The sequence below is a fragment of the Tinamus guttatus genome, unplaced genomic scaffold (assembly GCF_059628265.1).
Source record: "Tinamus guttatus ecotype Peru unplaced genomic scaffold, ASM5962826v1 Tinamus_guttatus_pri_ptg000222l, whole genome shotgun sequence".
In the NCBI taxonomy this organism is placed as follows: domain Eukaryota; kingdom Metazoa; phylum Chordata; class Aves; order Tinamiformes; family Tinamidae; genus Tinamus; species Tinamus guttatus.
This window is the reverse complement of record NW_028288756.1, coordinates 1,271,981-1,294,460: the sequence shown is the minus strand read 5'-3', so window position 1 is coordinate 1,294,460 and position 22,480 is coordinate 1,271,981.

Sequence of the window (22,480 nt, the reverse complement as noted above, 5' to 3'; positions counted from 1 at the left end):
GAAATTCTGGCTTCCTAGTGTCTACATCAATTGTAATAAAACATACATCAATTGCAATAAAACAATCGGATTCTTAAACCTTTGAAGGAATGTCAACATCATATTTTACAACTCGAAAGAGGTTTCGTGGAGGGAAAACATACGCGCATCTAATATTAAGCATGAGTATGTCTTTCTTCCTTCAGTTTATAAAATGGTACACACAGCATTAAAGCTGTACAGGTAGCTATTTCATTTTCTGGGAGTCCTTAGGCTAAACATAGGCATTCTTGTGAAAACCAGAAGCTCAACTAAACAACAGCTGAGATTCTCATGAAGAGAGGGCAGCCATAGACTGTCTATAGAAAAAGACATCAATTCCCAATTAAAAACTGAAGAACTGGATACAGATAGTGCAATGTAGAATACCTTTACTTCTCTGCCTAAAAAGAAAAGATAGTTGCATAACATTTTGCAGACAAATAGAGCTCTTCTAGAAGCTAAGAGATGACTTCATCCAAATCACACTTCTGTCAACCTTATACACAGTTACAGAAGACGTGGCTGCTGTTACGATGTGTGATAAGTAGCATACAGGAGAGATGGCAGTTTAATTAACATACTGGAAATCTTTCCTTGATTAATCTGTGATGTATAAATCACATTAATCAAGAAGGTGTCTTTATACAAAATTTAATTTTATAGGCGTTATGCTGTCAGAAGAGTTTATTAATGGGTATGTTCTCTGAAATCCAAGCTTGAAAGATAATAGATTCTTTCTGCTTCATCTTAGATTTCTTGACCCTTAGTTTGTACTGGGAGGAGCACAACTTTAACAGGGCTTTTAAAAGAGCAGAAGACATGGTTTTACTGAAGCAATGGGATAAAATGTACTTGTGATATCAGTTGGTTCTCCTGTAGCATCTTTTTATCATACTGAGATACACATTAGCAAAATGATTGTTGTAGAGCCATGCTGAGTTTATTTATGCAAGTGCTTTTACAGTGTACATTTTCTGTTATAGTCTTTGTCTTCACCCTGACTCCCAATTCATCACAGTAATTCAGATAAGCTTTGCCTTGATAGCCCTGCTGCTTAGGGTCCTGACAGACTGCAGAATGACCTGGCTGTTCTGTTCAATGCTAGGCCAAAATGAGACATATCCCTTCCTGTTTTACACCATGACTGGACTAAGAAGAAAATTTCATTTTGAAACACATAACATACTTTTCAGTATAAGAAAATAATTAATTATAGGTAAATTGGGAGACTTTTTGAGCCACAAATTGTTTTCAATATACAGATGAATTTGTGTGTAAGACTCTATTCTGTTTGCAAAATATGAGGAGAAGTTACTTCTTCCAGCTCTTTAAATTGTTACCAAATTTACTGTCAGAAAAACCTCTAAGTTGAGCTACAGAATAGACTGTTATTTGACAATCTATATGTTCTTCTTGCACAGTGATCTGGAATAATATTTTCTCTTGCTTTGAATATTATCAGTATTCCATCAATTTAGTGCACGTATCTAGCATCTCTGTTTCTAATTAGAAAGAATGTCTTATGTAAACTTTGTGCAATTGCTTATGTAAACATTATTTTCAAGTCTATCTTTGTTGTGAATATACAGTTAATTAAAGTATCATGGGAAAATCCATGTGTAAAACGGATTTTAGGTATTTATCATGTAAAAAGGTCCCTTTTGCCAGTTCTTCCTGAAAAAGAGAGAGTAATGGTTTAAAACTTACTGCTGTGGTTCTTAAAGATTGGTGTTGAATTAGTAGCTCAGATTCTAAATATTTTCTAATTCTCCACTCTCTGTTCTTGTTATTGGTTTCATTAATATTTGGAAAAATCCAATACAGATATTTAGACCATTCCTTAAGGAGTGAATCTGATATGGCTGTCTTCTCTATAGCCCTGTAGGTCATACTGAGATTTAAGTTCTACTGAGATGCCTGGCCCTAGCATGCTGGTCTCTACCATTTGATTTGGCCCCATCAATGAGGTGAGGGAAGGGAACTTAGCAGACAAAGTGAGTTCATCAGTTTCATTGCTGAAAACGAGTTCTTCTATTCAGAGAATGTTTTGCATCAAGGCAAATCCTTATTGCTACATGCATACATATATAAATATATGTGTGTGTGTGTGCGTGTATATAAAAACAACTATATTTACCATTTTATCAAATGAGAACTTCCCTAAGTTACATATAGGGTTTTGGTAGACTTTAGTAAAAGAATCAGTGAAAATTCAGAATTGGAGAGAGGCGACCTTTTGACAGTTGCATCTAACTTTCTCAAATATTTAAGTTGTTGAAATTTTCCTGATTCAATATACTTAAAACTTGACTTTTAATATTGAAAACCGAAAGCAAGCATTCCATGTTTAACTTTTATCGTTCATCCATGCTGCTTTGCTACATGCTATATGTCATCCAGTTAAAGCAGTCTTATGTAACTTACACAGCTAACCAAAATCAGTTGGATAACAATCATAATACTTGCTGGGGATCTGCATACCAAAAGCTTTTTATTTAAACTGTGATGTCTTGCCTTAGTCTAAAAACAAAAACTAAAAGAAAGACGTGTGTATTTTCTTTTATTGAAGGATCTTTTTTTTCAGCTCATTTGTGTTAAAGCCAAAGACTCTTAGGTAGCTTATCATATTACGGTTTGAAAACTTGAAAGCGTTTGTGGCTTCTCAGAATCTGTCAGTAAGATTAAATCTTAAAGAAAATGAAAAAAGAAACAACCCCCCTAAAAATCTGTAAAAAAAAAAAAAAAAGAAAAAAGAAAAAAAAAAGTCTATTGGAAGCTATTTGTGTAAAGATAGCTGTACTCTCTGTTTTGCTCTCTTTCCACTGATCAGGACCATAAGGAAACTAAAGATATAAAGACATAGTGCATATGTTTTAGACTGGCATTTATATAGATCTTTTGTTCTGTCTAACCTTATTTTGGAAAAAGTATAGAGACAAGGCTGTTAAAAAGAGAAGCCTGCATCCCAGCGCACAGAGGATAGAATTTGAGTTTCCATATCTTTTATGCCCCTATTGGTGGTGCTTTAGAAACTAGTTTTGTATTGGTAAAATACTGTAGCTTTGAAGGTGAATATTAGAAAAGTCTAAAGAAAAAGGGCCTTGAGCATGCATTCTTTTTAACATAGAGAATGGGAATCTTCCACAGTGATTCATTGCTGTTCATAGTGTTCTTGTTTCACACTGGATGGAAGCAGGAATTGTTTCATTGAAGCTGGCCCACAGAATCATAACAGTGACCTCTGAAGAGGATCCTTAACCTGGTCCATGGAATTGAACTGGTGTAGGTATGTTTATAATTATCTCGGAACTAGTATCTTGCTTCTCTTCTTCTGGAGTTCACCAGGTGAACAATTGTTTTGCTGACCTTAAAAAAGTTGCAGTCAGTCAGGACTTTTGAATGTAGTAGACATTTCAGATGGATACAAGTAGCTTCTCCTGTGTGCATGCAATGCAATTGTAATCTCCTGACGAGGGCACAGAAAGAAGTTTTCCATGCACACCTTTGCCCAGAGGCAGGCAGGAGAACAGAAAGCAAAGATCAGACACTCAAAGGTTACTGATTGCCAGTTCTGTTCATTTCATACAGTCTTTCTGAAGCACCTCTTCAATACAAGGCAGTTGAGTATTACTCTCTTCTAATTTCAAAAATATTCAGACACTGCAGAAGGTTGTTTCAAGCAGAGCTGAGGATAAAATTTTGTTTTAACACAATAAACTCAAGTCTCATCCATTGAGGCATACACTAATGCCTTTCAAAAACAATGTACGAAATCTAGAACTTGGATTAGTAAATACTGCAACAAACCATTGAAATACACTCACTTTGATCCATTCTCCCTTGAGGCAAAAGGTGCCTTTAGCTCATAGCATGCAGGACAAAGTCTTGGGATTTAAATATATGCACCCTAGGGGCTATACTCAAGGGACTGTGCTTTTCCGGGGTTATTTCTTTAACTGACTAGATTCAAAATGAGAAGTCCTTTAAGACACTGTTATACATATAAGAAATATTTTATCAAGAGTGACATAAAATGTACACAATTAGTTCATTAATTGCAAATTTTCACATTTCAGCCATTGATTGTTCTTCTCAACTTTTTGATAAAATAGTTTCATCTAAAAAATATTATTGTTAATCTCCAACAGTAATGATGTACACACAAAAAGAAAATCCTCCAAAAAATTATTCTCTAAGACCTTGTATTCATCTGACTGAGAGCAGACATTTCAAACTATTATTACATTGCATATTCTTTGGAAAAAATAAATAATTAAACAAATTGAATAGAATAACTTCAGGGATACCCTTTAGGAAAATGTTTTATTTTAAATTCATTCCATCCTAACAGTGAAAGAAAGTTCATACCATGACATTTTATAAAGGCTACTTATTCTCCAACATACTTAGGACAGTAATTGCTTGCTCTTGTAACTGACTGCTCCCCTGGTTGCTCTGTCCTAGAGGCCACTGTGAAGAAAGGTGGTGGGTGTGCAGCTGAATCAACATTGTCAATGTAAAGCACAACACACTCTCCCTGTCCACTTTTAGTCATTCCAGGATTTTTTTTTTTTCATGGAGTTCAATCTCAGCTGCAACAAAAATGGATTCACTATGAAAGTTTCTTGATTTAGGGTCATGTTAAATTATCATTTACAAGAGTTCAAACCTGGGTTTCATCATGCAAGAGCTTAGCTCAAAATAATCAAATCATTCTCCTTTCTATGGATTTATTCAGTTCTTACACATTGTATGCTTTTTTTTTCACCTTCTTTTGTGCATTTAACCATTGAAAAGAGAGTGTAGTAATTGTATCATGAGTTCACCAAGTGCTCCCATTCCAGTCGCTGATGATCATGTTTTCAGTTCATGCTTCACTTAGCTTAAAGAATACTTAAGCATTGGGTTTGGAAATAAAATAAAATAAAATAAAATAAAAAGCATATTGTGGAAAATTTCATTAGTTATTTGGTGGATTAAATACATTCTTCTTTTGTTATTGATGATGTATCATTTATCACAACAAAATGATCTTTTTAGGCAAATGACTTAGGAGTAGAAGTCTTCATTTCAAATTATTGTCATTTAACAACTAGTAACGTAATATAACTGTGCATATGAGAAGATATGATATACCATATTTCCAAGTTGGTGAGTGGGATTTAAATCCATTTTGTTTTTCAGCTGAAGTTGATAACCTAGCTTATGCATTAAAATAGTTCACAGGAAAGAAAATTAGACAAAATGTGTTATTCAAAAAATGTTGTTTATTTAATCATCATCCTATAGGAAAGTGTATCAGTATTTGAGAAAACCTCCATCTGTCAAAGGATGCCCCAAATTAGAACAAATAGCTTCCTCCTTATCAGAAGTATGTTGTTCTTCTGAGTATATGAATATGTATTACTTGAAACTTCAAAGAAAAAAAATAGAGTAAATATTTAAGTATCTAAATATTTAAAATATTTTAAACCATATATTTGGTACATATTGTGATACTTCTGTTTTCCTTTTTCTTATTATCGTACAACGTGTTTGTCAAAACTAAGATAGAAAATAAATATTTTCCTTAAAGGAGTGCTTTTCATAATGTCATTTTTCTGGTTGGTATTTCCCTTAGACAAAATTTGCCTTCTTTCTTACAGAAATTCTTTTTCCTAGCACTTTTTTTTCAAGGATCTGGTTCTCTAAAAAAGGAGGAAGAGACCAACTTCTTAGTAGATTATTTTCCTTTTTATTTGTTATATCGTGAACCTGTACTTTTCTCTCCCTATAATAGAAGGTCTAATATAAATTGAAAGACATGAAGTGGGCATGTAAACAAAACGATCCATTTTTGAATACACTTCCTCTCTGCTAGTGAAATAAAATATCTTATACTTTGTCTACTTCTTATTCTGTGTGATTGAAAGTGGTACAAACCCCTCCTGTAATTCCTATCTTTCCTCCCTCTCCAGTAAACACATTGATATGCCTCATTATCTAAAAGTTATTGTGCTCATTTAACATATAGGGGTCATTTTCTGAATAACTGTCACATAATACCCAGTGCAGTATAAATTTAGAAATCTTTATTATATTAATACTGAATTACTAAAAATCAGATTCTCCTTATTTTCACCTCATGTATAGTAGAAAAGAGTTAACATGTTAGAGTGAATATTTTAGTTTCTTAAATTCTGTGTTAACTTTCAACTTCCTCGTCGCTTCAGTAATAAATACCTCTAGTGATGTCTCTGCTACATAAGAAAGTGGTGTCTAGTTAAACAGGATATACATCTTGTAATATACCCTTCTGCTCTAGAAAAAAAAGAGAAAATGAGATGCTGTGAATCATACCTGTGAGTCTTTTTTACAGGCACAGTTTTCCATTGAGGCAGTATAGATTCAGTTTTATGAGTTTTGCTGCCCCCCACTGGGCTAGAATAAACTACTTCAGAAAAGTCTAATTGAAATGCAAAAAGTAGTGTGAAAGGCAAGCTGAAGGCATATGCATTTTGTAACAATCAGTTCCATGTAGTCACCATACGTAAGTACTATTTCCTCTATGCTGAATTGTATTGTCAGAGGCATTCTAAAAGATCCTGCAGTGCCTATGAATTTGCTCTTTTTAACTCTTTATAAGATGCTATTTAGAATGAGGTTAACACTTGGATATAACCTCGCTGTAATTGATCTGTCACTAATAGCTTGGGCATATTTTTAGGATTACCCAAGCACAGTTCCTATCTTATTGCTTTGCTGTTCCTATTTTCTCTTATACAGTGAGCCCTGGATTGTATTTCTCTCAATTAGTTTTAAACTTTTTTTTTTGCTTGTTTTTTTTTTTGTTTGTTTGTTTTTCTAATTTATTTTAGTCCTAATTTAATTGGGCTTGGTCTCAGTCCTGGGTCTTCTGTATTCATTCTGAATTAAAAATATAAGTAGTTCCAACATTTCCAATATAGTGATACTATTGCACTTTTGTAAGGTTGATATTCTACTTCATTGCACTTTGGGATCATCCAAGAATTTTAAACAGGATTAATATCTTGAAAAACATTGCGCTCTTCTGACAACTTAGAAAATATTGAATCAAATTAATGCTATTTTGTATACTTCACAAAACATTCCTTCTCTGTCAAATCAAACTTGCTGTGTTTTTTTTTTTTTTTTTTTTTTAAATCTGCCTTTCCAGTATCCAGAGTGCAGCACATCATTGTATGACTACTCAAAAGACTACTTTTGCCATTGGGAGATGTTATTAGAAAACTAATAGCACCTCCTGACAGTACAGTTTTGATTTTGTGAGACTATTGGCAGTATTTGCTGAGTGAGGTTCTACTCTAATGTTTCCCAAAATATATAAGTGTGGGTGCATAACAGTCTTACGTTAGATACGACAGTGTGTTGCATAGACCTTAAGAACTTTTCCATGGGACTCTATCCCCAAACCAGTCTTGCTCCACTGGTGAAGTTACTCCACAGTCTGTGCTACACTCATGGACATAAAACTTGATTGTGTGGATAAGAGTTGAGATACACATATAGAATTTAATACTAATGTAGAACCATTAGCAAATATGTTGATAACGATCACTTCTATCTCAAAACTAACTGTCTGTTAGTTTTTGGTAGTCCTATCTGATTAGTGAAACTTCCTTATTTAGAAATTTAGGCTAATTGCCTGGGAAAATGTCATAATTGCACACTTCTGACAGATGGATAGGAATAAAGGAGTAGAATATTCCTATGTTTCAGCTGTCAGGACAAATTACCATTTCTCTGTATTTTAGTAGTTTATAACAGCTTTATGTATCACAGCATGCAAAGCAAAAGTGCAGTATGCCATTATGGTCAGGCTGTAGTGGCAAATTTAGCATCAGTTTATGGCCAGTAAAGGACAGAGTTATGATGGACTTAACTGGAGAGAGTGGAAGGCAAATATCCTAGTCCAGAAGTCTAACTAAAGATGCAGTTGCATTCCACAAATATTTTGCTCTGTTGTATTGAAATATGTATCTGTGGCCAAAATTGTAAACAGAATCATTATGTACCCAAATAAAAAGCATGTTTGAAAAAAAATGTATATAGCTGATGACCATGAGCAGGTAAATCTTATTTCTAGGCACTTTTAGTGCCTAGTGTGTCCTGAATTATAGTTCACAGTTCTAGAAATATTACAGTAAATGTCAAATCTTTTGGCCAGATGAAAAGATGAAGCTTAGAAATTTGGAGCTGAAGCTGCAAAATGCTCTCCCATTTGGAGACAGTGTGGGTAGCAGAGTCGATAATAGCACAGTGCTGAGCCATGGGCTGGGTGTTTTCCTGAACAGCTCTCAACATTTGTCTTTGTTCACCCTTCCTCCTGTTTGGCATCCCCAGTTATGGAGTCCAAGGTGCCCTGCTCAAGTGGTGAGTCTAAACCGTTTGTTTCACCTGATTAAATCACAACATGGGCTAATGATGAAGGCTAATTGACTGAAGCAAAATCCGGGCAGGTCTGATGATGTGGTGCTGATGGAACAAAAAAGTGAATTACTTGGAAGATAAAGGAAGGATTGCATATTTTTTCCCTAGGAAGAGAAGATTTAAGATTATCATTTACTCTAGAGTTTGAATTTATCTAAACTAAAAACAGCTTTTTTTTCTTGGTTCTCAGTTGCTCTTACTGGGAAAAGAGAGTGACCAAGATAAGCATCTGTGCTGTGCTATAGCTAGAAGGCTATAAAATTCTTTCCACACGGACTTTGCTAATGTTATTTATAGATTTTTATTGCAGATTAGAACATCCATGTGCTTTTATGTAGAGTATAAATTCAAATCAACATGAAGGTGAAAAGTAGTGCAGGTATGGTGGTTCCCCTATTATGTGAATGTTTCATCCAGAAATTCTTCTCTCAAATGTTGCTGCAAGGGTGAATAAAGCTTGCTTGATTTGTTAGGCTGTCTCTCAGGGCATCATCACTGACACATTAAATTACTGACTGAAATAAAAACAAAAGGTTATCTGTCAGTCCATATATTTAAATAAGCTTTCTCTTCTCCATCCTTAGTTTAGAAAATGCCTGAGTGTATGGCTTTGTTGAAGGTCTGGCTAAATTGAAGAAATTTTGTGTTTTTTTGTTTTTTGTTACCCACTAACATTCTATAGACAGATTTCAATTTTCAAGTCCCAGAAATAAGACCTTTTGATAATCTTTCTTCTAATCTATATGGATTAATACAGTCTTCTTTTGCATTACTTAGTGATGTAGACACTTTCAGTTAAAAAAGTTTTCTTTGTCCTATTCCTCTTGCTGGTTTACATGAGTCTAACAAAAAGAAAAGCTGCAGCCTTACTAATGCCTCCTAATTATATTGCTCCTCACAAGGATATGCCCTGAAGCGAGAGTGAATATCTCCCTGCAATACAGACTTTGCCACAAATTTCAGTGATTTTACATAGAAATAAAGAAAAATATTTTGTTATTAGTATATTATAAAAAGATGTAAACAACATGCTGTTCTTGTAAACTCACACAAATATTTCCAAAATTCAATTAATAACTCACTGTATACCATTAAGAAAGTAAGTCTGAAGGGAAAAAAAAAAGAGAAAAAGAAAAAGGAATGATTATTGAAAAAAAAAAAAGTGTTTCTTTTAAGATGTTAATACTTACTAAAAGGCAGTTTCAGTCAAGCTCTCCATCTGACATCTAGAAAGTACATACTTAATTCCAGGTACCCAAATATTGCATTGATAGCTGTAGTCAAGGCTTCCTATTTCGATGGTAAGAATGTAAAAGAGCACAGAGGAACAATTAAATGAAAATGATTTTTTAAAAATGTATTCCTTAACTGCCTTGAAAATTGTGTTAGCATAGATATTTTGATTTACTGCTGTCTCTACATGTGTGAGGCCTGAGTATTAAAATTATGCTAAATCAGAAATATACGAAATACACTCTTTATAGTGGTTTATCAATGTTTTCCAGTAGTTATTATTGAGTTAATAAATCTTAACCGCATATTTAGGGTTGTTTTATTTAGGGATGTTGTTATTAAACAGTGAGTTACAAAATGAATTTTAAAATGAGGAAAGACCTTGGTAAATATAATCTTTACAAAGGGAAAGAATTTAGGTAGAATTTAATTAAAGTTTTTGTTGCTTGTATCAGGGACACCTTCTCTTTGCAGATGCAGGCACCCAAGCATTGCTATCGAGCATTCTGAACTTTCCACTCCGTAGGTAGCGCTTGATATTCAGCCACAGGCTTGTCACTCAGTTTCTCGGTTGCTTGAAGCTGTGAAATGACAGTTCCTGGGAATCTGGGAGGTGCTCGTCCTCACAAGGCTTTCCCCAGGGACAGCTACCTCCACAGCTTGTCCTCCAAGGAGTCTGCCTGAAACGTGATAGCTTGGCTGCCAAGAGGCTCCTCTGGATCTCATTTTCCCCATTGCTCTCTCATGCTCTTCTTGCTTCAGGTGTCTCACTATGGCCACGGCTACAGTCATAGTTTTCTTTAGCTTCTGGGGCAAATGAAAAACTGCGCTCCTTCATGTGATCTTTTCATATGAACATACATTGTTATGATTCTAACTGATACATTTTTATGATTAAAAAATAAAGCCTTAGAAAAAGATGCTTTTATCAGGGACGTACCTTTAAGGCATTTTTTGTGACCTGTAACAATTTCCTAAGCTTTTGTGTCATCTCTTCTGTTCCCTGGAGGCATGAAAATGATTCTTTGGGCTCAGTATAGATGAATTTATCCGATAAGCTCACTTCAAAGTCTGATAATTTCTGTGATTTTTTTTTTGAAACTGAAATAGTTTTTAACAAGCCTGTGCATTAATTTTTCATACTTTTGTTAAAAGTAGAACTGCACTCTACTAATTGAACAGGGGAGGGAGCAAGAGTAATATTCTCCTTTTCTTCATCAGTTTCATTAATTCACTTTCAATTAATTCCTGGGGAAAGTCAACTCAAGATGGCTAGTTATTCCTGTTTTGAAAATAAACCAAGAGTGTTTTGTTCTTATTATTTTTCCCTTTTTAACATCTCCTTCACATACCAAATTATATACCTGTTTCATATTTAGGCATCACCTTTCCCAGTAATCTAAGATAGTATCAGTTTAAACAACTCATGGTATATTTGTTTTTATGCTTTTATATATATATATATACTTATTTATTATAGGACTAAGGTTACTGATTCAAGTCTATCATACCAATTTGTCCAAGTCTTTCTGCTGATGGACTATACTGAAATTTGAATGCTCAAATTTTCTGAAGAAAAAATCAAACTTCTGCAGTTGCTTAAAGACCAACCCTTCTCAGTCACTTGCCAAAATGCTCTATTTGGGTTATTTGGGTTATAACAGGCTGATCAAGGGAAGAGTTTTCCCTTGATTGCCGCTTGAGAGGCAATATTGAACTAATGGAGAACTTGACAGGGTCTTAAGTAAGAAAGACAGGGAGAGGTCTTAAGTGTCTTACCCTTGCTGTCCATGTCAGTGAGTATAGTTTTACAGGAAGTTTTGTCTCCTGACAAACCGAAATCCCAATTAGACAACTAGCCTAATTTTTTCAGTTTTCTCAACACTCCTTTCAGATCTATCTGCAATTTCTGAGCTGGTGAGCATGTGCACACACACACAGTTGCAGTAAACCTGTAAAACTAAACCACCCTTTTTAAATCTTGCAGCTCTTCTGTGTTTTTTCTTAAAAGTTAGTAACAGGTCACTTGGAGAACAGATGACTTGTTGCTAGATCAGAATTGGCTTTTTAAGTTTAGAAATAGGAGAAACACTTGTGCCTTGTTCTTCTGGTAATTATGTTGGCCATTTAAGTATCTTTCCTATGCTAATAAAAACATCATTAATCATTTTGCAGAGTTTGCTTGTATGGTCTCAAAATCACAGTGCAGTGTTCTTAGCCAGACAACTCTTAGACACCAACCTGCTACTTTCTTGGAAGTTTATATACATACTAGTAGTCTGGTATATACTAGACAATGCAGAATTTATGTTCTACAGTGTTATCACAAATTTTGCTTGATGATAGAGACAAGCTAATCTAGAATACTGTCATTTATTTATTTATTTATTCTCCTTTTTATAACAGGCACTTTCTGCAACAAGTCATCTGTTCCCCAACATTGTTCCCTCATTTATATAAAATGGAAGCCTTCCTTCTTCCTTTCAGCGTCTTGTCTTAAAATTGCTTGTATAAACTCTGTGTGTGTCCGTTTGAAACCCTAAAGAGGAAGCACTAGACGAGTGTCTGTTAGAGTTGAATAATACAAAGGAGTGATTAATACGAATCTACATTGAAATTAATTTAAAGGACGAATTAAAAAAAAAAAAAAGACTAAGTAGCTTGAGTATAATTTAAGCCAAAAGCATAAAACGTTCAGATGCATATTTAGTTTGTAAATCTGAAATGAGTTTGCACAGAAATAAGCACCTTGGCCACACTGGGAGTAGCTATGGACATGTCTGGTAGAAGAACATAGGGTACCACATCTTTTACTTAAGTTATGTAGTTGTCATGCTGTTCATGGGGCCCAGTTCTGTAGGTATACAGATATACTAAGCAACATTCAGCACTAAGTTCAGCAAAGTTAAAAAGCTTAAATTCAGAAACAAGACCAAGAGAAAATTTTCAAATGCTATTTTATTTTTCCTTACTATCATTTTACATTTGATATATATACATGTAGATTTATACAAATTTATATTTTTATTCATTGCTTTCTTCATACTTTTTAAGTCACCAAACTCTACAGTTTTTTACTTCCAAGGCAGGCATCTAAGTCTGAGGGAGAAAAGATATTTCAGACTATATTTTTTTCATGTTTGCCCATTGGCTGTATTAGGCACCTTGTCTGCTTAATATTCTGTAAATGTTATAAATGCTAGTCAGAAGTGTTTAGAGGTGTATACAGAATTGTGTTTGTCAAACAGATAAGAACTGCCTATGTTCTACCTATATTTCAAGCTAAATAATAGAAACCAGCTCCTAAAGGAAAACTGTAAAACATGAATTGTGCTGGGCTGGAGATGAAAAACCATAGGGGGAGGATAAAATGATTATACAGCTTTTAGAACAAAGATGATTTGTGTTGCCTGGCCAGTGTGGAGGTGGACAGAATGATTTTAGGGTTGTTTGTGAATAATTCTGTGGCTTTGCAAGTGTGTTAGCATTTGTAACAACTCATTTCTATGGCCTCCCGCTCTGTCTCCTCTGCTCTTTCCTCTCTGTTTCTGGCCACAGAGTCCTGCCTTTTCCTTGTGCCGCTCTTCGTCTTGCTGGATCCCTCAGTGAACTGTCCCATTTTTGCTAAAGTAGTCTTTGAGTGGGCTCATTTTTTGAAGTAGCTTACAGGAGATGGAAAATGGGACACTGGATAGGAGCAGAAAAGATGAAAAGGGATAGGAAGGAGTGAAGGAGTGCCCTCAGTGTCGGTGAGTTTGCTCACTTATTTCATATTTGGGAATATGAGGCCTATGGGTAGGTTTAAGGGGATTCTGCATCTTACCCAGATGATCTTCTGTAAATGCAAAGAGCTTATGCTTTACTGACAAGAAGAAAGAAAGCTAATTTTGACAGGAATATTCAAAATTTCATATATTCACCATAGGAGGAAAATATTCTTTTGTGTTCTGGATTTCTGTGTCCCAAATGTTAAATGTCCCTTAGCTAAGTATATTTAATTCATGCAGTTAGGAGTAGGCCCTTTGTGTTTTTTTTTTCCTCCTTTTTATGGCTTAATTAATTTTCTATCATCTTGTAAGTTAAATTGGTTTACATGAGGCTTTGATAAGCATCAGAACCGACATGAAGTGATGGATTCATGCCATGAGATTTGAGAGGGGAGTGAAATAAATGAGTAGCTTAGCATTGCTAAGCAGGACAGCTCATCCTCTTTTCACTAGAGCTGGTGAAACTATGTTCTTCAAAGATATGGGTTAACTACTGTTGATGTAAGCCCTAGAAGTCCTGAAAATCACTGCAGGACGGAGTAGTGCTCAGCAATGAAAGAACATTTTGGGTGTTAGGATTTTCCTATTGAGGGTTCATCCTAAGATGTTTTGGAAATACAAGCATGGAGGAGATTTTGGGACACCATCCAAAATAATTTTCTATATTGAAACAGGATTAAATGTAACTGCTATGTGTCTTATTCCACAAGGTGCGTGGACATATTTGTGAGTGTCCGGTATTGAGAGACACTTTCTAAAAGTGTTAGCATTTTGGAGTTCACAGTAAGATTTTCAGTGTAAATGATGGAACTTAGGTATTTTGATCATTGTCCTGTGTTTTGAAAATTTTGAATACTTTAGTAATCTCTCCTACTATTGAAAATACCTTCATCCCCAATTCTCCATAATGAAAATTATTTTTCACTCTCCCTCTAGATTTTATTTCTTTCTACAGTCTCCAGAACTTCCAAGCTCTGCAGTGTTAGACTTTGACATCGAAGGTATCATTTGCTATCTATCTGTTGTCTAAAACCAGCAATCACTGAAGCTTTCACACTCTCTCCAGAGCTCGACAAATTGATCCATTTAAATTGACACAGAGATCAGCACGTTTTTCACCCCTACTCTATTAATCTGCGCTTCACTTGTCTCAACATCCTGAAAGTGCTTCTGAGTTCCCAGAATGTCTCAATCAGGGATTGCTGAAGTTATGAACTTCAGCTGCCATTGATCTTAGGAATTCAGATGGTGCAGTTTATTGCCAAGCCTTGAAAATAAAATTTCTCTGCAGATGCTAAAGGTCCCATAGCATTTAATAAGAAATACTTACTGAGTTGTCCCACAGTCCTTGACAATAACTCTTTTGTGTCTCTAGCTGTGTATACTCTTCGATGCATCAAGTAATGCCCAGACTGTTTAGAGGCTGCTGAATGTCAGTGATGATGTATTGGTTTATGCATGGCTAGCAAGGACTTTAGTAGTATGGAGTTATATAAATATGAAATGTTACTTGTGACTGTCACTTTCAGATTATATACTGATAAACAGAACTATTTTCAATAGATCTGCAAATGTGACCATTTTATAGCATACTTTTTAATTAAAAGAAAAAGAGGGATGGGAAATCTTGGTAAACTCTTTAGTTGGCAAACTACAGAAATAAGCAATTATATTGTAATTACATGGTACTTGGTAGATGTAAGAAGTTTCCTTTTATGATTTCTCTAATACAATTTCCATGTAATTTTGAGAAAGTAAATAACCATGTCATTAAAATAATTACATTGTTGTTGTCAAAATAAACATTACAAACTTTTTGTCTTGATTATTCCAAAAACTGCTCTGACAGGACTAATGTAAATAATAACAATAAAAATCCACTGTGAAAACTTAAAGGAAATTACATGGGAAACAATGGGCAACTTAAGAAATGGAGGTGATTCATTCAAATTGATGCATGTCTGTGAACATATGTACCAGAGACAGAATGCATTTGAGAAGTGCATTGTTCTCTGAAAATATTTTCTTCTCTAATGTGTAGAATCCAAATCATTGACTTGTTTCTATATGCAAGAGGATTTGCCTTAACCTTGTGGTTAGGTTTTTATTATGTTGCAGTTGTGTAGTTTTCTACTTAAGATTTACACAGAACTTTGAGTCTGCAGAAATGAAGGTTATGACTAAAAGGCTTAGGCAGTCTTGATGTGTGTTCACCAGCTCTGCAAGAAAATTTTTAGGGAGTATTTTATACGTATGGTGCATCATAGATCTGATGACCAAATCAGAGACCACTTTTGTTTTGTGAACCTGTTCTGCTGTGCATCAGGCATGTTAAACATGTGCATGCATGTGCTGGGGATCATATTGCAAAAAAAAATTCTATGGAGCTTAATGTTTGGTACCATTGTCAGCTTTGAAAAAATGTTTGGTATCTTTCACTGTTATATTACCTGGTAGGGATGGGGTCCCCTGGTTAAGCAGACACCAAAACTCAAAATGATGGTTAACAGAGCACTGGAAGAGCTGCAGATTTCGAGGTTCTTTTTTTATGATTGTTGCATTTGAGCACTTAGCTTTTTAAAGGTTGTTTTAAGACTCGCTGAGTTGCAAAGACTGTTTCTGGTCTTCCAAATAAGACAACAGGATAATACTATGGGAAGCAGATAGATTTTTCTCCTTGCTTATGTTTTAAAAACAAATCAGAAGATCATTTGTTTGGTTGCTCTCTCTCACTCTTTTGCATGCCTTTTCTGTTTTTTGTTTTATTTTGTCTTTAAAAAAAAAACAATGCTGCACACTATGCTGCCTAATTACCATTCCTATTTCTATGCATGTACTGTTTCTGTTCCTCCACACTCTTTCCTGATGCAGGATTTTTATTAGCCTTGCATGTTCCCATTGCTACTTTGTTACTCTGATTCCCTTGTGACTTTTAGGACAAATTTTCTCTTTCCTCATCTGACAGGAGGCTGCCCTGTTTTCACTTTCTGCTGCTGGAAGCATCTCACACTGTCAGAGTCCAACTACTAAGTTTTCTGCTGCATGACATTCTCAAGGTTTGAATCTGTCACTGGAGTCTCAGCAGACTATAGTCCTAATTTTAAACTTGCTGCTTTCTTTCTAGGCAAAATAATGCTCAAATAGTTCTTTTAAAGGTAGATTGTCACTGAACATAGAGGAAGGTGTAATATTTTAGTAATTGTCCTTTAGAAATTATTCCAGTAAAACAGGGAAAAAATCTATACTCCTGTCTGCTCTAAATATCCTGAAGACTATCTTCATCTTTCTTTTCTGAGGATTTAGTGAGTAGTTTTACTTAATATTTGAATTTGAAGCTGAAATAAACTCAGCCCTCTCAATTCAAACCGCTATGCATGGTTTTATAGAACATACTAACAAAGCTAAGACAGTTTGGGGTTATTGTAGAGTATGCAAGTTCATTTATGCACAAAAAAAAATATATTCCTCAGACTATTTCTTAAGAAATTAAGGTCTTGGAAAATCATATAGTCACTTCCCTCTTCTCTTTTCTTTGCATTTTGAATCTGTTGGGCTAATTCCAACTGAATTTGATGTAAGGACATAGTTTCAGTTCCTGCAGATTTTCTAAAAATAGGAGGAGAACAGAAGTGGTATGAGACTGATTGGTTTAACAGATAACAGATAAGAGATCACACAGTGGCCAAAAAAAAAAAAAAAAAATCTGTAAGTGCAAAAATACGGGTCCATAGCTCTTATGGAATTAGCCATAGAGTTTGCTGCCTCTTGCCTGGGAAATAGATGAACCTTTTGGAGGATAGGAAAGGCTTAACAGATGCTGGAGAGCAACTTGGCATACAGGATTACAGATCCAAATCTTTCTAGGCTTTATTTTGCTTTGCAGCCCATGACCAACAATACGTGGTAATATTCATAGTAACATAACTACTGTATTTTCTTTCTCAGTTTCAGTAAATGAATGTGCTATTGTGATCTTTCACTGACTTTCTGAAGTGCCCTGGACCTCATATTCAAAAGAAAAAAACAGAGGAGCATGAACATCTTACTGCTTCTGCTTGCCAGATACAAAAATGCATTAATTATCCAGTAAATTCTGTCTTTTTTCCAGACATGTGAGCCATTTTTGTCCTATTTACCATTTTTACATACAAGGCAACAATGTATTTACGAACTAATTCCTAAAAGAACTAGTTTGAAATTAGTCTTTCCTGAATACTTTCATTACTTTCACCAAAACAAGCTGTTCAAACACCTTTTAGTTAGAGAGGAGGAACCACTTTGACAGTGGAGCAGAAGACTAAACTGCAAATTTCTCTCACCAGGAAAGGCAATGTTTATTATGCTCACACTGAATAGAAGCATTCTATCAAATACTTTTTGTTGTTGTTGTTGTTTCCATTGGATTTTCCAGTGAGGAAGAAAAAATATTGCACCATCAGATAGAAGGCAAATTATTTTCCTGTTCTCTGTAGATTTGCAGTGTACTTGTAGGCAATTTGCTTAATCACTCTGGAAGGTAACTAAGCATGAATTTGTCTACATCGCATGCCTGATAGGCACTCTCATGTGCCTAAAGTATAAAGTGGTTTATTAACTCATGACTCTGCCACATTTACTTATGTTTATTGTGCAAGTAGTCAGCCTGAAGTATGAATTCTCATGATGGGAAAGATTTTAGATCTACAGAAGTCCCTAGCACATATAAGTACAAATAGCAACGAGGAGTTTTCCTGTACATATTTTCAATGTGTGTTTGTGTGGGAAGCAGAAAAATACTTCTGCTGTTGTAGAAATTAAATACATATAGTGTTCCGTTATTGAATCAGATTTCTTTGTAACCATTTTAACCGGCATTTTCTTACAGAAACTGTTAGACTTCAATAAATTAAAATCCTGTTTTACTTATTCTAAATGGTGGAAAAGGAAATAAAAATGATCTCTCTATTTTCTAGCTTAAATTAAGGACTAGTTAATAGTGAAGAACTAATTCACCAATATGTGAATTATGTAACAGTGGGTTGCATTACGTAGGTTGAATTCAAAATATATTGAAAGTATCCCATTTTCTACTTGTATCATTGAACTCAATTATATTACTAGCATTCTCTGCAAATGAATCAAAATATTTGAATGCACAGTATATTGCTGAATACCTAAAAATTGCAGCATATTACATCTGAGTAGCCCATCATATCCTAAATTATTAATGCTTTCTGCTAGTCCTAAAAAATACTTTTATTATCCTGCTTTCTGCATGAACAGAAAAGAGGAGCAAGTGAGTAGGACAGCTGGGCAAAAGCATTGCTAGAGCCGCCAGATTCTTCCATTCTATGAAAGGGCAAGCCAGAAAACTGTAAGCCAGAAAACTTGGGGTGTCGTTCCACTAAGGCTGAAGAAGGGCGTGCTCTCTGGTAGCTGTTTTTGAGATAGTAAAACAAAATGACCCAAGCACGAGAGCTAACCTAACTGCAAGTAGTTTGTTTAGGAAAGAAGTGGACTAAAATAAGGTACAAAATGATAACACAGTCAGACTCTGGCACAGCAGTTTTATCTGTCTAATTAATAGATAAAAAATAGACTTGTCATAAAGGAACTTTAACCTATGCATGGGCATATTAATACAACTCTAGATCACATTGATTTTGGCCATCAAACATGGGCTAAACACTTCTAGTTCAATTGCGCTGTAGATTATGGGTTGTGTAGTCCAAAATGAGTAACCAGAAGGCTGTAAGTTCTCCTAGAGAAACTAGCTAGCAATAGCATTTATGTTTTTTTCAAAAATTAAGAGAGTAATGAAAAAAATATATTTTCACTTTTCAAAATCAGATTAGAGACACAAAATACAGTTGATAAGCAATGAGAATTTGTAAGAGGAACTAATCTTCCCAAAGTATTCCTAAGAAAGAAATTTCATCAAAAATTTGGAGTTAATTTCTTGTACTGTGTCTGTAATCGTAAGAGCGTAATAATACTCCATGTTTTAACCGAGACTACTATCATTGGCTGATTACCTGGACAAAAATATCCTAATTTCTAGAACTGATTAATTATGTTCCTAAGCTTCTGATCCTTAATAGAAAACTATGAATTTCAGATGTTTGATCCATCTAGCAGGCCATGTAATGATTAGACTAAATGTCTCAGAAGTGTTGCTGTGTAGATGCCTATAAATATTTATTTTAAAACAGCATAGAATAAATATTTAGCATTAAAAACTTTAAAATAGGCAGGTTTTCTGGAGAGATGTAACCCAGGTATGTAAGTTTCTAAATCATTTCAACATCCCATGAGTCATCTTTCTCATAATGTTTTTTGTTTGGAAAACACTCCTGATTTGCAGAAATATGTCTCAGTCTTACAATGCTAGAACAAGAATTCTTTTTGCTATTTATGTTTTCACTGTCTTTCTTAGGGATATTTAAAGATGTAATTTCTCCTGTTTTGTAATGAATTGGGCTTTTTATACATACCATTTGTTGTATACATTCAGGTCATTTATTTTGATGGTATCAACATGATTTGTGAGTATAAATGACTTTATTGCCTCCTTTTCCATATGTGGCTTAAACAGTAAATGGTGCAGGGTAGCTGTTACTGGGCAGGAGTATGCAGGGAGGCTGCAGAGGAAGAAAACTAAGAGGTGAAGGAATGTGAAGAATTGATATGTGGATTTTATAAGAATGGAGTAATTTAGTACTGTTCAGGGAAAGATTCAGAGATAATTGGAAGACTGAAAAGGAGAATGTGTGGAGAGTAACACTTTTCATTTACTTAAGAGAAAGGGCAGGGAGACACAGATAAGACGATGTTTTCAGACAAGAAGGAAAGAGCAATGCCTCTTCTGTTTATGTGTCGTATTCATTTAAAGTGACATTTTTAAACATAAATTGATGAATTGCAAAATGACAATGAATGGCTGGAGAAAAAGATTTTTAAAAGAATGTAATACATTTTGAAACTAATTGTGTGCTTTTGAATCAGCCACTGTGAAAGTGGTTCAGCATATTTGTGTTTGCCAGAAAGGCAGTAATTTATAAAAAGGATCACTGAATTCCCACAGTTTGTGCTTTACTTTTCAAGCTAATGATGTGGAAAATCTCAAATACCTATAAAGACTGTTGAAATTAGTTTTTAATGTGTGTACAACAAATTACATATCCCTTAGGGGCTAGGGGCTTTGACCTAAAAATGACAGATGTAAAATCTATTGCCCAGCTAACACTTTTACACAAAATGAACTAGCAGTTCTAGAGAATCTTATCATCTTTTATCTGAGCTGCATACAGCAAGGAGTGATGAAGTGATTCAGCTTTTAAAAACTCATTTGGAGTTTAAAGTTGCCTAAAAATATGTAAACAAATACTGTTTAGAGTACAAAATCTGCTTTAATCAGTTCCTAGACTGTTAATGTTTCTGGAAAAATCAGAAATTTGGGAGGACAGTTTACTCAAAACAGCTTGCCTGAAACTAATCTTCTTCCTACTTCCATTTTTAAAAAGTTAAAGATTTTTCAGAAGAAAAAAATAAAATAAAACAAATAGAAATGTAGATTCAATGGACAGTATAAAAAATATTCTTGGAATATTGAATACTGAGGATGTACTAAATGAACTGGAAGGCTGTTTCACTGTCAGGGATTCTGCTTCCTTCTTTTTTTACCCCCTTTATTCTAAACTTCTAGAGTTGCTTGGACCACATTTTTATTCTTTTTCTTCCATACCTTTGCTCCAGGTTGTGTTGCTTGTGGAACCACAATAGTTATTACGAAACACACAACAAAGTCACTGGAATTGTCAGCATGATGCTTTGCAGTATATTAGAAATGGCAGTCATTGATGTAGTGCTAGTGTTCTCTGTACATTACAATAAAATATTATTTCAGGAGATATAGTCAAGTGCTTCCACCTGAACGTTTGAGCTTTCTCATTTTTATTGTGTTTGAATACCCTCTTCAGTGCCTGTGAGTACAGCATTAAAGCATTCTGTTAGAAAATAAGTGTAGTAAGTGAAACTGGAAAGCAAACCTTCAACAGAATGGTGTAGTTTCTTTAACCACAGGGAGTGACATAAAAAAGACTGCATATAATACTTGATAGAGTCAAATTTTTATGTTCTGTCTTTTCCAGGAACTAAAGGATCAAAGCTGTCATAATACTTGTAATGATTAATTTAAATAAGAACCATTTAAATAAAAGAACATATGCATTGTTACTGAATGCTAATGTTAACATGAATAAATGGTCTAGAAAAGGATAGACGAACAAAGTGAGGAGTCACTAATTTTTACTACCAACACAGTTACTGAAAAACAAGTTCTGTTTTTCAGCTGTTCATAGCTGTTCTTTTAACTTCTGCTCTGACTGTGGACTGTATCAATCTGGTCCAGTTCCAGGCTGGAGTAGATGATACATCAGAGCAACACCAAGCAGTGCTTTCAATAAATTTAATGCAGAGTGACTTGCAAAAAATATTCAGGGTTGAAAATGTTCCTCTAGGCCAGAAGATTTGGAATCATTGACTTCGAATATAATCTGTAAAAGACTGACTGTATCATTAGGACCCAGCTGTGCTATTGATTTCAAATGTATCATGCTCAAACATGCTGATAATGTAAGATTTTGGAGGCTTACATGTTTTTTTATTTTTTGATTTTGATTTTTTACAGTGATTTTGTAATTCTATGGGTTTTAAAGTGAAGTGAGTCCTGTCTCTTTCAAGCATGTTTCATTAAAGCTTGCCAGTGCAGTAATTACTGTTACGTAACTTCTCCACTTTTTAAAATCAATAATAGCCCAACAGAGTGAGAACTTTAGTTTCTGAAACTTTTCACATTTTCTTTTAGACATGCTGTCATGGGCAATGGGACAGAAGGACAGGCTTCTTCTCTTTAATATTTTCCTGCAAAATTCTAATTAAAAAGCAAATAAAAATTTGTATGCTGTATAGTAGTTGCATTTAGCACCCTCTTACAAGCATTAAGAAGAATCTTTTTTGTGCCTAATGGG